This window comes from Thalassophryne amazonica, chromosome 2, assembly GCF_902500255.1.
Source record: "Thalassophryne amazonica chromosome 2, fThaAma1.1, whole genome shotgun sequence".
In the NCBI taxonomy this organism is placed as follows: domain Eukaryota; kingdom Metazoa; phylum Chordata; class Actinopteri; order Batrachoidiformes; family Batrachoididae; genus Thalassophryne; species Thalassophryne amazonica.
Genome location: NC_047104.1, coordinates 66,268,661 through 66,281,393, shown reverse-complemented (window position 1 = coordinate 66,281,393; position 12,733 = coordinate 66,268,661). Strand labels below are relative to the sequence as shown.

Below are 12,733 nucleotides of genomic sequence, written 5' to 3'. Positions count from 1 at the left end.
GCAGCTTGCGAGCGCGAAAATGCCGCTAAGAGGATAAGGAAAGTCTCCGGTTCAACTCAGAACAGAATGAAAATTAAAAAATGCTCCCACGGATGTTTACACCAAAAGATCGCTGATTCGCTCATTTCGCTGTCAATCAAAAAGGGATTCAGCCTCAGACAGATCATCCAATCATCATGCAGAAGCTGAGCATCCGGGCCAGCCGAGGCTCGCCCACTGCCCCATAGACCCCCAGACACGCTGAGCATCCGATGGGCGGGACAAAGCCCAGCATTTATCCAATGACTCGTCTTGTTTCGCTGCATTTGTGTCGCTATTGAAGTCTGTGGACGCTCAGCGTCCACACTGTTTAAAGCACTGTGAAGCTGCGGGAATGAGTGAGAGGAAAGCCGCGTCGTTACCAGTGATAAGAAGCTGATTCTGAACAAAAGTTGAGCGTGTTGTAACCACGACCCCCCCCCCCCCCCCCCCCCCCCCCCCCCCGGTCAGGACAACCCCCCCCACCCCGTTGTTTTTTTTCCCGCCTCCAGGACCGCCCCTGGTAAAAGGACAATAAACAGAACGTTAAAGTGCACATTTCACTTTCCCACTGAACGACATGAACAGGAAACAATCGCAGCTCACAGCAACTCGCATTGAAAATAACGGAGAAACGACCTGAGCTTCTGGTATTTTTACATAAGACAAATGCAATAATAACGTCTAAAAACCCAGTTAATATATCCAGGAGAGTTTTAGGCACAATATACAAAGAGTTTTATGTTGCGATGTTAATGCTGTTGTCCGTGTGCAGTGGTTTAAGTGCAGCCTGATCAGAGCGTCTCAGTGCAGTTCTCAATGTTAATGACAGTGCGCCTTTTTTTGTTTGGACCCAGACATTGAAAATCACATGATGCGTTACATCACACTTAACAACCGGATTTACTTTGTAAAATCTAATACAGGAGCACAGAAAAAAAAAAAACTAACACTCAATGGATGGACTCATAGGAGTGCAAAATTTTGTAAAATGATCTTCCTTATGAATGTAGTGTGGTGTTCTGTAAACTAAATAAAATACCATTCAGTGCTGTGTTTCACCTGAGGCAGCAGCATGAAGAGCTGACCTGTGAAAAACATGTTTTTAGGTCAGACCAACCATGGAGTGTTGTGTGTGGGCCGCTGAAGAGGAGGTACTGCTGGCCCATCACCACCAGAGGGCGCCCTGCCTGGAGTGCGGGCTCCAGGCACCAGAGGGCGCCGCCGCCTGATGAGAGCAGCCAGGATGACAGCTGTCACCATTACTGGACACAGCTGACTTCACTCAGTACGGAGGTATATCAGCAGGACAGTGTCTCCACCTCAGTGCCGAGATATCACCTTGAGTTTAAGGTAATCACCTCTGCAACAGATACTGTATCTTTGTGACAATACATTATAAACTTTTCAGGACAGCGGAAGGCCAAGTGTTCGGATAAGTACTCACCTTTCCTGCTTCAGTGTGACAAGAGGTGGAGGCGGCTTTGCCCCTCTCATCTACTGGGTGCGGTCGCATCCCAACCTGTGTGTTTGTGTTCTTTCCCGCCAGCAGTACCGGATCCGACGAGCGGAGGCAGTGGCCACCTGGGAATTCGGGACTTGGCGGTTCCAGTACTTCTGGGTTTCGGTGGCAGAGGAGATCTGGGTGGTTCCGGTTCAACTAGGACGGACGTCTCCTACCTTCGGGCCTGCCCACAAGACACCAGCAGATTTCGGCTTACAAATTGCTAATTGTTGTATCAGTTGTGCTATTTTTCACAACAGTAAAACTTGTTCTTACTTTTCTCCATTGTCCGTTCATTGCGCCCCCTGTTGTGGGTCCGTGTACCTACACTTTCACAACAATGGAGGCACTGATGTCCCACAGCGTCTTGGCTGCAGCATTGTCCTGGGCCTGTGGTGCTGGAGTTTTTAGAGCACAGTCACTGCATGGTGGAGCAAATAAAAGAGAGGACAAGGACATGTCAGATGCAGCGAAGTCACAATGTAATCAGCATCTTATTCTACTGTCACTGCCATTAAAGGGATTAAATCAGCATGTTACAGACTGTATTTTCAACCCACAAGAAAAAAAATTTAAAAACGTGGATTTCTTTCATAAGTGTACTGCCAAGTATATGACAAGACGGTTTCCAAAGATCACACAGTAAAAACAGCCCAGTCTCATGTTCTTTTTTTTTGTGCTCCCGTCACGCAATAAGTCTAATTTTTGTGACAGGGTTTTTTAAACTCATTATTACTAACCCTACTCTTACCTCCAACCCTAACCTTAACCACCCCGACGACTCCGCTTCACTTTTAATTTCGTGCAGCCATCACAGAATGAATTAGAATCAATTTGTGCTGCCGTGTTGAAAATGAGGCGCTTTTCGTCATAGTATCATGAACCAACAGAATAATGTATATTTTGTGCTGCTGAATCACGACTTGCCGTGAGACTGGGTTGAATAAAAAATATTTAAACCTGATCAAATATAAGTCAAGTTTCCTTACAAACTGAAAGAGAACAGTTACAAATGTATGCAGTTTTATCATCTAAAATAAATCATTTTTAGAGATGAAATGTGGTCGCCTTTTACTTTTTAATATTTACTTATAAATATTCCATAATCTGCATCATTTGCAGCCACTCTGCTCTACGTACATCCAATCTTGTCAGATCTAAGAAACTAAGCAGGGTAGGTCCTAGTTAGGACTTGGATGGCAGACCTCTTTGGAATACCAAAGGCCGTGTGTGCTTCTCCAGGTAAAAGTGGAGTTGCATCAGGAAGGACATCTAGCATGAAACTTACGTTACATCCCAATGGGGATCTGTATTGGATCCTCTGTGGCCATGGGCGCAATTTGGTGGGGGATAGGGGAGACATGTCCCCCCCACCTTTTCAACCGGGGGGGGGGGACAGAATATGGTATGTCCCCCTCCCCCCACCTTCTGACATATATGTGTGTACTTGAAACATGCTATGCCAGTCTTATGTGCAAACCATGTCAGAATAGTATCTTTGTTTCTGCAAGTTTGTATTTTTAGCAGCATTGACTTGTTTACAACACCTGTTTCTTGTTTGTCACAGTCAGAATTTTCTGGGACTGCATTTGCCCAGATTTGAAACCAAAAATAGTTGCCTCTAGGGACTAGTGTCTACACATAAGTATCAATGGACCATATGCTAATTTACTAAATTCTGAAAGTTAGAAAAGGAAATCAGAAAAGCTATCTGGGACCTCAGAAAGCCTATCTGCAATTATTGCTTGATCTCCAAAATCAGTCTATGCAAGCGAAATTATGTTCAGTATGAATGTTGTCATTAGTGCCACTTTGAAAATTAAATTCATGATAAGTAATTTATCCTAAACGTATTATCTGTTGTTTTTTCAAAGTTATGCAAAAACAAATCTTGAGAAAAAAAAATACAGTATGCGATAGTTATTAATTATTAAGAGCCTGTTCTTTCATATTTATGAATACATTTGCATTACCACATTGCACTTGTTTTTTTAATGAAAACTCAACCTATCATTCTTTTTGAGTTCTACACATGTGGTGATACCTTATTTACACCAGGATGTTAATAAAATCAATGCTGGCTATTCTCAGAATAAAGTACTTATATCCAGTTTCAAATTGCATAAGTCAAATGGTGTCCACTTTATGGTCTTCTCAAAACATTAAAATTACTGTTCTGGATGCTCAGAATGCATCTGAGCTTATCTAGAAACCGTTGGCCAATTTCTAGTTCTAAATTGCGCCCTTGTCTGTGGCAACCCTGAACAAACAGGGGCAGCTGAAAAACGAACAAGATAATTAGCATCTTTTCATCATTTATGAATCTTTTATGCCAATTTAATGTGCACTGCAAAGTACTGTATATGAAGACTTTGCACAATTTAAGACAGCTACAGCTGTTAACACCAAATACAATTTTGTCATTAAAATTATTCGGTCCATTTTAATGCAGATGCACTTGCCTGTAGTAGAGGCCGCTGGCATTTGCCAGGCTCTCATCCACGACACAGTAGATGGTGGTCTGAGCTCCTTCCCAGAGAGTTTTGATCAGGGCCATCAATGGCATGAGGAGGATTTTTGTTCCAAGTGGAAGAGAGCAGATGAGGAGATATTTCTGTGTGGATGACCCCGGGGTGAAGACTGTGTGAAGACTGACACCACTGCCCAATAAGAGGGAAACAAACATCACACTGTTCTTTTACTGTAATATATCATACTGTGACACAGCACAACAATGGATCTAAAGCAAAATAAGCACAGAAAGGCAAGAGAAACGTGAGAAGACATGCACAGGAACTACATAATAGTGTGTCCAATTTAACTTTGGACTAGGGATGAAAATGGATGCACGCACCTGGTGACAAAGTTACCACAGGTGGGCCACTGCCCCCTAGGGGCTAGTGAAATGACTGCAGGTGTTCCATTAATATCGATACCTATATGTGTGTTATTTTCAATTTGGTGATAAAGTTTAAAATTACCATAATTTTTTTTACAAATGTACTAAGAGGTAATAAAACAAAACCATGGAATTTAAATTGTATGTTACTGTATTCCTTCATTTAAATGACCTCCTTTAACATAATACTTAATCTTACTCTCATGTGTTGTGGTTAAAGGTTTGAATGGGCCACGGAAAATTTTCAGATTTATTAGTGGGTTCTGGTGTTCTCCAGTTTGCATCACACCTTCCACTCTGGCAGCCAGTTCTCTGCAGGAAAGAACATTGGCGAGTTTGCTTTGGAAATAGCTGGTATCATCACTCTTGTCGTCTTTATCAAGGTTGATGTTATCAAAGTGTATGCGGCCTGAAAGAAAACAATGAATATGTGAAGTTGGTACAAAATTCACAAACAATTAACAGTAACAAAAATATTTTCATATCTACTGTGACGTATATCCAGAGTTTGTTATTGCTGTAGCTTTTTCATAATATTACCCAGTGAAGCAATCAGGTTTGGTTGCCAATAACCTGATTTTAAAGAGTCCCAGCTTAACCAGCTTAACTTGGTTAAAATATGGTTGATTTTTGTACAATGGATAAGGTGTAAAAGTTGATTAGTTTCGCCTACTTAACAGATTTTAAGCAAAGCTGATCAAGATTATATTCCATTAATGATTGGTTTATTGTTGTGTGATATATTTTTTGTGTTGTTTTGAAATTTGTGTGAGGTGATTCTTTTCTGTCTGGGAAAAAAAAGAAGAAAATTCAGATTGACTGCTTCAATTGAACATTGCAGTATTTGGCCAATCTTGCCTCAGTAATCATGAATGAGCTACTGTGGAACTGACCACTTAGATCAATGAGTTCCAGCGGGTATTCATAAACTCATCTGGAAACAGGCTCATCTAGGCAATAACGACTTTGGGTTCTAAAACATTTCTATGAATCAGTTCCCCAGTATACATATTAAATATTGCTAAAAGATTGAAAAATTGTGATTGACTGATACACTAATTTTTTGATGGCACATAACAGACAGAAGGAAGCAGTGGTTGTGGTAGATTCTCTGAGGACTATTAAAAACTGATTGTGAGACTGTGATTGCATACCCGGTTCTTGATCTCCGGGTCCCAAACAACCTGACAGAAGGTTGGTGAAAGAGAGAGAGAGAAAAAAGTCTCCTATCAGTTCACTGTACTTAATAGCTCCGTTGAGTTCTACGTGTCTACATGTGTGTATAATATGTTGCGTGTAATGTAACACAGATCTTGTTTGGACCTGTGGACGTTTTTTGGGTTTTTATTTGAGAAGAGTTGGGTTATTTTGCTTGTTTGTTGTGGCAGTTGTGGTATTCTGTTCCTGGTCTGGGGTGTTGGAGGAGCATGTATACACACAGCTGCTGAGGGAAGCTCTAAATGCTCACTTCCCTCCTCCTCCTCCTCCCCCTGCCGCTCCACAACCCCACAACTTGAGGGAGGATTTGAGAAACACTGCAGCAATGTTTTGTTGTGCTTTAACACATGAAATACAGGGGTTTTACATGTAATTGCTTACATGTAATTGTTACTAGTGTTTTAAAAGTGTTTGTTACTGTTAAATTTAGAGAGATGTTGTTTATTTGATGTAATCAATTCCAGCTTTAATGTTGTTTTGGATTACGTTGCATTGACGTTACCAAATACATTCAGTGTTCTATTTCTTGAAGCGTGATTTATTTTGGGAACAAAGTGTAATTTATCACTCCAGCCGAAGAGCAGAGCAGAAGGTCGTATGGTGTGAACAGTAAAACTGGGATGATTATATTGTCACATGTTTATAGAGCTCCTGTTAGACACATTAATGTTGGTGAGGGTGAATTGATAGCAGTGTAGAAGCAACAAATAATAATTCAATATTTTGATCATCCTGTGTTTTGACTGAACTAATGTGAACTCTTAAGTGATGAAACTAACCCCTGCTGTAAATCAAACAAGAAGCTGCAGGCTTTCATAAAGCATTGATGACCAATGAAGTGCTTATTAATTATTTTTTGATACATGCAGATTAAGTTAGGCTTTAAAGGATAGAGATTGTTGGACAACTTTTCACTTTATTATCGTCCATTCTGACCCATAGTTATTCCTGCAAACCAAGTATTGTTTGTGTATCCGATTCTGTCATTATTTTTATTCTATTTATTGTTGGTGTTTAAGCATTGATTAATCCAACAGATCCACTCTGGGATTAATAGAATAGAATCATCTATTCTGGGACAAATTGCTAAAAGATACTTCAATTCACTTTCAATGATCCTGTATGTTTAATGTTTTGTGAAATTAAAACTGTTTTGACATGACACTTCTTAATGGGTGTTCCCCCACCCCTTGGAACCCCTGCCCAGTATGGAAGGCTGCGAGCCCATGACGGGTAAGATCCCATCTTAAACCCTGGGACAACCTAAGGCAGGCCCAGTCACAATTACTCGACCTTGTCTCTGTGACGCTCTGACTCACAAAGACATGGGAGGATGGCACTGGGGTACTATGGTGGGGTCAAATTTGCCCGTATGCCTACATGGTAAGGCAGTGTATTGATCTAATTGGAGTATTGGATCATTGTCAGGAACTGAATTGTCATATTAAGATCGGCCTGCACGTATTAATCAATGCTTATCATTCATCCAATCAATCAATTTTGAAATGGTTGGGCTGGTTAATAATCATTTTGTGACATTTGGATTTGAGGCATATGCAAAGCATTACTGTGGAGCATGTTTAATCTGTGCGAAGCACAATTCACAGGGTAATGAGAGACCAAAACGAAGGAAATTTCCAATACCTCAATACCCATTTCAAATGGATTTTATTGAATGAACCAATGTGAAGGGAAAAATATTGCCTAGTATTGATTGAAGCATATAACAAATGGGTAGAGGTGTTCCCTGTTAAACATGCAGATGCTCTAACAGTGGCGAAGGTACTTTGTAGAGACATAATTCCAAGACATGGACTACCCGAAACAATGTACAGTGATAATGGCACTCCTTTTGTAAATAAAATCATCCAACATTTGACAAAACATTTGAAAATAAATGTAAAAACACATGGTGCTTACCATCCTCAAAGTGCAGGGTTAGTGGGAAGAACAAATGGAACAATTAAAAGTGAGCTCAGGGAAATGCATTGTGGAAGAAAAAATAAAACCTGGGTTTATTGTTTTTTTTTTAATTTGGTGAAATTGTACGTGCATATAACACCCAGCTCATGACTAGCTGCTGGCCTTAAGCCATTCGAAATTTTGCATGGCAGGCCCTACAGAATACCAGACTTACAGAAGATAGCTGGGCCTGATAGTGAGGATAAGGAATTAGTTGATTACATGAGACGAGTATTTTCCCATAAGAATGTTATACATTCTAACACAATACCAGACTCTCCTATTTCTGTGCAGGACCCTGAGGGTCAGATCCACATCGGCGACTGGATGCTGATAAAAACTATTAAGAGAAAGAACCGGTCATCTCCAAGGTGGGAAGGTCCATTCCAAGAGCTGCTAACCACCCCCACTGCCGTGAAAATTGCAGAGAGGTCATCTTGGATGCATCTATCCCACTGTAAAAGACAAAGATACATGAAAGATCCCGAACAAGACAAGGGGAGCGACGTGTAACAGTGACGGTTGATGGCCTATAGGCCCAGTAACGGCTGGAAGGGCGTCACAACAGAGACAGAGAGTGACCAGGAGTGAACAAAGACAAAGACCAGAGGTTGAAGCAGGTGCTAGGGTCCTGAAGCAGATGAGTAACCAGTTGTGACCGAGGGAAGGCCTGTCAACTTGAACCAGGATAAGAAGCAGACGTACTACAAGCTTGAACTAAGAGCAATGACGTGACCAGACCAGGAGAAAAGAAGCAGACGAAACTGCAACTTTGAGAATGGGAGACAATCCTGTTCTATTCCTGTGTACCTGTGTTTAAAGAAAATGTCAAGAACAGGGCACAGGACAGAGTACATGACACATTATTTTAATTCCACTTGCAACATGCTTTACACATACTGATGATAGTACAGATTTATGCACTACAGCTGAAGGGAACTAACATAAAAAGAGTTCCAGATTCCCTCAGTCCCTTGCTGAACAGAACTGAGACTGTGAACTGTCACCTTCAGCCCCTAAGCCCAGACAAACTGAACCTTTTGAACTGTCACCAAAGAAAAAAGACATCTTCAAGACCAGAAGTGTTGTCTCTCTCTCTGTCCCTAGGAAAAAAAAAAAGAAAGAAGAGAAAACCTCATGACAGGGGGAGTGAGAGAGGCATAGCAACAGGTTGTTCAAAATACTGTTTTAGCTATGGAGAGCTTTGCTGCCAGAGCAGGCTGCAAATTACGTACCCTGATGATGATTTTTGGCAATTATTGCTGTGACTGTGGCGTTTACTGTGTGGTGGTATGAAAAAAATATATGAACCACGTTACAATTCAGACCAGAAGGAAGTGATACATTTATTCAAATTTGGTGACAAGCATCTTTACTAACTATATGCATGTCTTCTCAAAAACAGCAGAAAAACTTTGCAATAACAGATTATTGGACAATGCAACCTGCTTAATGATAGTCAATATAAGTTAAGATGCAATAGAAGCGATTAATAAACACAGAGTTTGTGTTGTTTGTGGAGTTCCTCAGGGTTCTGTGTAGGCACCAAAGTTATAAGTTATGCATATTGTATATCAATGTAAAGTCTCAGATCTATTTAGAGCGAATTTGCAGATGATACAAACTTATTTTGTTCAGGAGATAATTCGTAACGATTATTAGATGATCTGGGATCGAACATGATAAAGTTGAAGAGTTGTGTTGGGAAAGTGTAGTGACACGGACCCACAACAGGGGGCGTAAATGAACGGACAATGGAAGGAGTCAAATTATAACACTTTACTGTTGTGAATGTCACAACCAAACACAGCAGATTCAGAATGTGCAACAGTCAATTAATAAAGGTGTCGTGTGGGCAGGCTCGACGATAAGAGACGCCCGTCTGGAAACGAACCGGAACCACACGATTTCCACCGCCACCCGAATCCGAGGAATACTGGAGCCGCCAAGTCCCGGAGTCCCCAGGTGGCCACCTTCCCGGCGTGTCGGATCTGGTACTGCTGGCAGAAAGCAAAAGACAGTCAAAGGGTGGGTGTGTGAACACCCAGTAACAATGGTGGGAATGCCACCTCCACCTCCCACTCAACACGTTGCAGCGGTCTCAGATGAAAAGGAGCGCCGTCTTGCACAGCCTCCGCAAAAACGACCGGTTCTCCTGCGAACACTCACAATAACAGATTTATAAATCTCACAAAAAGGGCTGAGAGTATTACCTCCAGATGAAGATGATATCTCGGCAGTTTGGTGGAGGTGTCTTCCTGCTTTTATACCAGATGTGTTGATTAGTGACAGCTGTCACGGATGGGTGACAGCTGTCACCACGGCTTGTTCCTGAGGCGGCAGCGCCCTCTCGTGCCTGAAGCCCGCACTTCAGGCAGGGCGCCTTCTGGTGGTGGGCCAGCAGTACCTCCTCTTCAGCGGCCCACACAACAGAGTTGGTTCAGTTCGATATGAACAAACTGTCACTAAGTTGGTCTAAAAAACTAAAATTTATAACTTATTTGGAAACTATAAAAAGGATGAACAAATACAGTTAAACATACAGGGAGTAAATGTAGAACCTGTCAGAGAGAACAAGTCGTTAGGGGTGGTCATCGATGTCAGGATCAGCTAGACAGCACATATCCAACATAGTCAAGAGAAAGCACTACATACTCTGTGTTGCACACTGATGGCGCCTTACTTGACTTATGGTGCTGAAGTATAGGGCAATAACTACAACACTGCAGTACAACCATTATTCAACCTTAGAGACAGAAAAAAACAAAAAACGAAAGAGGATTAAGAATAATTCATAATGCAGGTTATCGGGATCATACCAATCCACTGTTTATTAATCAAAGATTTTAAAACTCATGACATGATTTAATTTAAGACTGTTCGATTGATGTATAAAGTAAAACATAAGCAAGTACCTTTCAGAATTCAAGGATATTTTATGCAAAGAGAAGGAATATACAATTTAAGGGATTTGTACAATTTTAAAGTTGCGGGTGCAAGAACGACCAGGAAATGCTTCTATGTCTCTGTCTGTGGCCTAAACAATTGGAATAAGCTACCTGAGAAACTCCAATGATATCCAAATATCAATCAGTTTAAATATTTATACAAAGAAATGGTGTTCAACGGGTATGTATCTGATGGAAACCACTGAATTAACTTACTACGTGTTATGATTTGTTGTATGATTCCTCTTGCTTGATCAATGGCTCAACGGATGATTTCCATCACAGTTGATGGCTTATTGCTGGACCATTACTATGTTGCATTATTGCTATCAGAGACTGAATTATGTCACCCCGTCCCGACAGGGAAAACTGGTGGTTAAGTACACTGTTTGCAAGTTTTTGATATTTCTACAATGATAATGTTAGGTGTGTAGATATTAAATTCGATAAACAGGGGGGAAGAATGACAGGGTTTTTCTCTATATTGTCAATATATTATCAAATATTAATGTCTTCACTTTGATGTACTCTCTGTAATCATGTCTTTGATTCTGTTCTCTATTTTTCATATATACGTATATGCATGTGTGAAAGTTCATGTACCATTATTCCTTTAAATAATTACTTAGTGTCAAAAGCAGTCATATACGGTGAATGGTTCAAGTGATCATTAAGACTGTCAAACAGTGAGCAGATGAACTTTGACCATTCAATGTGCAGATTGTTTTTCTAGAATGTCAGACTGGTTGGCTAGGGTCATGTTTGGCTAATTGCAGATGTGTACTTTTGATTAATGGTTCAGCCTTGAAGAAGAGCATTGTAACTGGAACACGGTTCAAGGGCTGGACATTGTTATGGAAAGCTTAGGAGACTGAGGGCTCAAAAGCCATAACAGTTTTCATATCAATGTGAGACCAGACTTTGTGTCTTTCCATTGTTTTGTGATACTGTCACTCCTATATGCTGTATGTAACGATATTCAATAAAAAGGAGAGGCAAATGGGCAGGACCTTTAGGACGGACGACAGTTCTTTCTGAAGGAGCTTCTCGTTTGTCCTCTCCTGTACAGGACAAAGAAATTCAGTGTCTCTTGCGTGATCATTCCTGTGTGTGTAAACAGTTGTTCTTTTCAGGTCCAACTCTGAACAACTCTGACAGTTTGACACCAGAGGCTCCTACAACCAAATCTTTGTCAAACTGGACAATCACCAAGAGCCCTTGAACAAGGTCCTTAAACCCCAGGTTGCTCCCGGTGTGCAGTTGAGCACCTTGCATGGAAGTGCACCAACATCAGTGTGCAAATGGGTGAATGTGAGGCAAAGCGCTTTCACCTTCTTATTTGGATGGAAAAGTCCTATATAAATGTGGTCCACTTATTTATGTAGCAAGAAATCTGATTGTAAGAATAGTGCAGTATAAAATAGTAAATGTACTACATTTATATAGACCTTTTGTTGTGATTAGAGGTCCGGATAGGACTGAACTGTTACAGACGATGGACTCAAACGCTGGGAGCAAAGACGAAAACGGGTTGTGAACGAAAAGAGATTTATTTAAAATAATAAGTAACATAAAGTGCTCAGCTGGGGAATGCAGAGCCGAGACAGGGCCGAGACAGCCGAGACAGGGCCTGCAGGTAGCAGTGGAAATCCGGGAACTGCAGAGCACACTGAGCCAGGCTTGGAAGTTTGAGAAAGAGCTGGGATCTTGGATAATGGGACTGGAACCGGAGCCAGGCGGAATGCACAGAGCCGAGGATGAGGAACGTTCTAGGAGGATGAGTAGAACAGAAGGTGAGTAAATGCAGTTCTAACACTGGAAGCCTTTAACAGAATGTTCACAGGAGGCTTAAAGCAGGAATGTTCACAGAGGTCAGCAGCAGCGCGTCTTATGACGCAGTTCAATTCAGCTTGACTTGGCTTCAGAAATTACTTGGAAGTTCTTAGTAGTTATGCATAGCAGTTCATACAGTTCTTCTAAATGCACAGTCACTGACAGGAGCAGAATGACAGGCAGAATCTCACAAACTCAGAGACAGCAGGAACTTAGCTGAACAGTGTAGAGCAGCACGCTCTGAGGCAGAGTGCAGATGAGCAGCGACACAGCTGCAAGTTCCAAAGTGACTTTGTAGTGCAGGTAGTGGCATGGAAGCCAGGAGATGTTGCAGCATAGAAGCTGCGCAGA

General features: G+C 41.4%; 1 pseudogene; it reads right to left on the bottom strand.

Moving 5' to 3' along the window:
* Positions 1 to 905: 905 nt before the first annotated feature.
* Positions 906 to 12,733, bottom strand: part of LOC117503708 — a 29,850-nt pseudogene continuing 18,022 nt past the window's right edge.